This window comes from Oncorhynchus masou, chromosome 15 (assembly GCF_036934945.1).
Source record: "Oncorhynchus masou masou isolate Uvic2021 chromosome 15, UVic_Omas_1.1, whole genome shotgun sequence".
In the NCBI taxonomy this organism is placed as follows: domain Eukaryota; kingdom Metazoa; phylum Chordata; class Actinopteri; order Salmoniformes; family Salmonidae; genus Oncorhynchus; species Oncorhynchus masou.
This window is the reverse complement of record NC_088226.1, coordinates 4,046,041-4,051,867: the sequence shown is the minus strand read 5'-3', so window position 1 is coordinate 4,051,867 and position 5,827 is coordinate 4,046,041.

Below are 5,827 nucleotides of genomic sequence, written 5' to 3'. Positions count from 1 at the left end.
ATGGCAGGAGTATAGTAAATACATGTCATGGCAGGAGTTTAGTAATGTCATGTCATGGCAGGAGTATAGTAAATACATGCCATGGCAGGAGTGTAATTACATGCCATGGCAGGAGTATAGTAATTACATGTCATGGCAGGAGTATAGTAAATACATGTCATGGCAGAAGTTTATAATGTCATGTCATGGCAGGAGTATAGTAATTACATGTCATGGCAGGAGTATAGTAAATACATGTCATGGTAGGAGTCATGTCATGGCAGGAGTATAGTAAATACATGTCATGGCAGGAGTATAGTAATTACATGTCATGGCAGGAGTATAGTAAATACATGTCATGGCAGGAGTATAGTAATTACATGTCATGGCAGGAGTATAGTAAATACATGTCATGTCAGGAGTATAGTGATTACATGTCAAGGCAGGACTATAGTAATGACATGTCATGATAGGAGTATAGTGATTCCATGTCAAGGCAGGACTATAGTAATGACATGTCATGATCGGAGTATAGTGATTCCATGTCATAGCAGGAGTATAGTGATAACATGTCATGGCAGGAGTATAGTCATCACATGTCATGGCAGAAGTATAATGATAACATGTCATGGCAGGAGTATAGTGATAACATGTCATGGCAGGAGTATAGTGATGGCATGTCATGGCAGGAGTATAGTGATAACATGTCATGGCTGGAGTATAGTGATAACATGTCATGGCAGGAGTCTAGTAATGACATGTCATGGCAGGAGTCTAGTGATGGCATGCCATGGCAGGAGTATAGTAATTACATGTCATGGCAGGAGTATAGTAATTACATGTCATGGCAGGAGTATAGTAAATACATGTCATGGCAGGAGTTTAGTAATGTCATGTCATGGCAGGAGTATAGTAAATACATGCCATGGCAGGAGTATAGTAATTACATGCCATGACAGGAGTATAGTAATTACATGTCATGGCAGGAGTATAGTAAATACATGTCATGGCAGGAGTTTAGTAATGTCATGTCATGGCAGGAGTATAGTAATTACATGTCATGGCAGGAGTATAGTAAATACATGTCATGGTAGGAGTATAGTAATTTCATGTCATGGCAGGAGTATAGTAAATACACGTCATGGCAGGAGTATAGTAATTACATGTCATGGCAGGAGTATAGTAAATACATGTCATGGCAGGAGTATAGTAATTACATGTCATGGCAGGAGTATAGTAAATACATGTCATGTCAGGAGTATAGTGATTACATGTCAAGGCAGGACTATAGTAATGACATGTCATGATAGGAGTATAGTGATTCCATGTCAAGGCAGGACTATAGTAATGACATGTCATGATCGGATGTGATTCCATGTCATAGCAGGAGTATAGTGATAACATGTCATGGCAGGAGTATAGTCATCACATGTCATGGCAGAAGTATAATGATAACATGTCATGGCAGGAGTATAGTGATAACATGTCATGGCAGGAGTATAGTGATGGCATGTCATGGCAGGAGTATAGTGATAACATGTCATGGCTGGAGTATAGTAATGACATGTCATGGCAGGAATATAGGGACGGCATGCCATGGCAGGAGTATAGTAAATACATGCCATGGCAGGAGTATAGTAATTACATGTCATGGCAGGAGTATAGTAAATACATGTCATGGCAGGAGTTTAGTAATTTCATGTCATGGCAGGAGTATAGTAATTACATGTCATGGCAGGAGTATAGTAAATACATGTCATGGCAGGAGTATAGTAATTACATGTCATGGCAGGAGTATAGTGATTACATGTCATGGCAGGAGTATAGTAATGACATGTCATGGCAGGAGTATAGTAATGACATGTCATGGCAGGAGTATAGTAATTTCATGTCATGGCAGGAGTATAGTAAATACATGTGCTGCTAATTCTATGTACTACTGTAATGTTCCATAGTGAGACTTGGTGTGAGACTGTGTGGACCACCACTGCCTTATCAGTTAGAGTAGTGAGAGTCTTCAATGCCAGACCCACTGTTCCTTTAATATGAGCCTAATGTTGTTGTTTAGCAGGAGTGATCTGATGCCACATACCAGTGAGTGTCTCCTGAGTCCTGCCCGTCTCAGATTCACCACCTGTGTCAGGGAAATGCCAATACAGACTTGATCGGTCAGTCATTCGATGCTTGAAAACTGATCTTATGTTACTGCTCACATGTCATAAAAAATCAACATGTTGTATTGCTCTTCCCTGTATCACTGTCATTGAAACGGCTGCTTTTAAGCCTAAATAAATGGATGGCGTTAAAAACACATCTATCACAGGTATAGATCTATTCTGAATGTGTCTATCCTTCAGGTTACTATGGAGAAGGAAAAGTGATCAGCTCTCTTCTCTCACACAAGGTATCACCTTACCAAGGGCATTTGTTAAATTGTTAGTGGACTGGCCCTTATCTCCACTGGAGTGTGTAGTGTCTGAATAATGGATGTTGTTTTAACAGATCAGACAACGATCACACACTTATGCTGTTAACATACAACAATACATTGTCTCTAAACCTATGTGACATTATAAACATGTCACTGGTCCATGGCTATATCTGTCATCTTAATAAAAAAGAAGCAATAGGGACTAAGACATATTTTGCTTATTTTCTATGCATAGCAATTACAAAGAGCAAAGGACATTTTCTCATTGAAATTATAGTGTGAAGTCTTGTATATAAAAATGCCAAAGATGTATGAGACCACACATACTTCATGTACTTGACTGACTTCCTATCTCTGACGTGTGACTGTTGTTTTATATGAAATCATAATATTAAAAACAACTTTTGTATTTTGTTTTGCAATCATTTACAGAGGACATGTAGATAGTTTTGCAAAATCAAGTTCTCTTCTCTACAGTCATGTGATTTTTTGTTTTTGGACATGATTATATTTTTTTGCGCAAACTTTAGATAACATTTCCTGCCACTATCTTATCTGTAGATTTGTCGAAGAAATGGACGACTGTGCAGGAGCTCCGCTTAATCATAACTCTGCTACTTGTAGATATGGTTTGGGTGGTATACAAATGTTTTGGCTGCCGGTATAATAAGTGCAATTGATAGCTGTTTTTTTAATTCTTTTTTCTCTTGGTGCATCAGTGTTTTTATTCCCACCCTTGTTTGAAGAGAAATTTATGCAAGAATTCACTTTTACAAAAAGCATATATACATTTCTTTGGTTCACTCTTGCCTGTAAAGCTTTAGGGAAAGGTTTCATAAAATTGTAGCCTATGCTTACTATACATTCACTCAAATGGTGTACTGCATATTGTGTGTGGACATACAGTACTGTATATTTAACTGTGAGTGAGAGAGGACTTACAACATATACATACTGTGTATATTACAGTAGCCCTCTTCATGGATATTGCTGTCACACGTGGGGAGGGTTAGTGTATCACTCCCTGCATCAACTCTCTCCTCCCTGTTTGTTTTGTCTCTCATATCTGCATAAGGGCTATAGTAACCTCAGAGCAGAACCACAGCCCTATGACAGACACACATGCACACAGGAACTGATGTGCACAGGAAGGATGCTTGTGTTTTTCATACCACGGGTGCAGGCCTCCTTTCACAGTAGAAATACAGCACTTAAAGAAAAACCCCATCCAAAAACAATATTTTGTTATTTGTTTCAGTAGTCCATTTCTAGTCCCAAAATGTCCCAAAAAGTGTTCAAGATGAATAACTTTCAAAATAGAGAAACACAGCCAGTATGATGCATCTTTCATCACATGATGCTAAAAACAACGCAGCACCTCAGTACCTCAGGATGAACACATGACATGATTCAATGTTTCTTCATTAGGAGCTGTGCATTTGGGTTGCTAAAATATATTTTCCCATGTCATGGGAGACATAAAGCATATGGATGAGTGGTTATTAAACTCTGACACCTAATAAGTATTGAAAACTGAAAACCAACAAGAGATTATAATCTGGCACCATCTACTGGACATTTTAGAAATTCAATAAGTGATTCCTTTGATAATATCTGTGTTTTTCCTTATTTGTGTTGAACAATATCAGATTGATTACATTTGTATCACTAAATAATAAAAATGGTTTAAAACTACTGAATTTGATTTTACACTGAACAAAAATATAAACGAAACATGCAACAATTTCAAAGATTTTACTGAGTTACTGTTCATAAAAGTAAATCAGTCAATTGAAATAAATTCATTACGCACTAATCTATGGATTTCATATGATTGGGAATGCAGATACACATATGTCAGTCACAGATAACTTTAAAAAAAAGGTAAGGGTGTTTATCAGAAAACCATCAAATCTGGTGTGACCACCATTTGCCTCATGCAGCATGACAAAACTTCTTCGCATAGTTTTTAAAGCTGTTGATTGTGGCCTGTGGAATTTTGTCCCACTCCTCTGCTGTGCTAAATTGCTGGATATTATTGGGAACTGGATCACGCTGTTCGACACATCAATCCAGAGCGTCCCAAACTCATGCTCAATGGGTGACATGTCTGGTTAGTATGCAAATCATGTAAGAACAGGGACATTTTCAGCTTCCAGGAGTTGTGTACAGATCCTTGCAACATGTGGCCGTGCATTATCCTGCTGAAACATGAGGTGATGGCGGCGGATGAATGGCACTACAATGGGCCTCAGGATCTCATCATGGTATCTCTGTGCATTCAAATTGACATTGATAAAAATGCAATCGTGTTCGTTGTCTGTAGCTTATGCCTGCCCATACCATAAACCCACTGCCACCATGGGGCTCTGTACCCACACGACGCCATACACAGTCTGCCATCTGTCCAGTACAGTTGAAAATGGGATTTATCTGTGAAGAGCACACTTTTCCAGTGTACCAGTGGCCATCGAAGGTGAGCATTTACCACTGAAGTTGGTTAAGATGCCAAACTGCAGTCAGGTCAAGACCCTGGTGAGGACGACGAGCACGCAGATGAGCTTCCCTAAAATGGTTTCTGACAGTTTGTGCAGAAACTATTGGTTGTGCAAACCAATAGATTCATCAGCTGTCCAGGTGGCTGGTCTCAGACAATCCCGCAGGTGAAGAAGCCGGATGTGGAGGTCCTGGTCTGGCATGGTTACATGTGGTCTGCGGTTGTGAGGCCGGTTGAACGTACTGCCAAAATCTCTAAAAGACATTGGAGGCGGCTTATGTTAGAGAAACAAGCATTCAATTCTCTGGCAACAGCTCTGGTGGACATTCCTGCGGTCAGCATGCCAATTGCAAGCTCCCTCAATTCTTGAAAAATCTGTGGCATTGTGTTGTGTAGCAAATTTTAGAGTGGCATTTTATTGTCCCCAGCACAAGGTTCACCTGTGTAATGATCATGCTGTTTAATCAGCTTCTTGATATGTCCCACCTGTCAGGTGGATGGATTATCTTGGCAAAGAAGAAATGCCCACTAACAGTGATGTAAACAAATTTGTAAAAATAAAAATGTAGAACATTTTGAACTTTTCTGCGATCTTTTATTTCAGCTCATGAAACATGGGACCAACACTTTATATGTTGCGTATATATTTTTGTTCAGTATATATCTAAGATATTTTTGATAATAATAATAAGAAGAAGGTGTATTACATTTGTAAAGCGCATTTTATTATACAGAATAAATATAAAATGGACAGGGAAACTGACACAAAGAACATAGCTGACGCTACAAGGGACAATGAAACCAATGAGCAGTGCAATCAACACTGAAGAGAAAGGTCTTCAGTCCTGCTTTTTAGGCCTGTTTGATGTAATTATAATCTGCTACTATCTGTCATCTGTTGTGAAAAAAGTACACACATA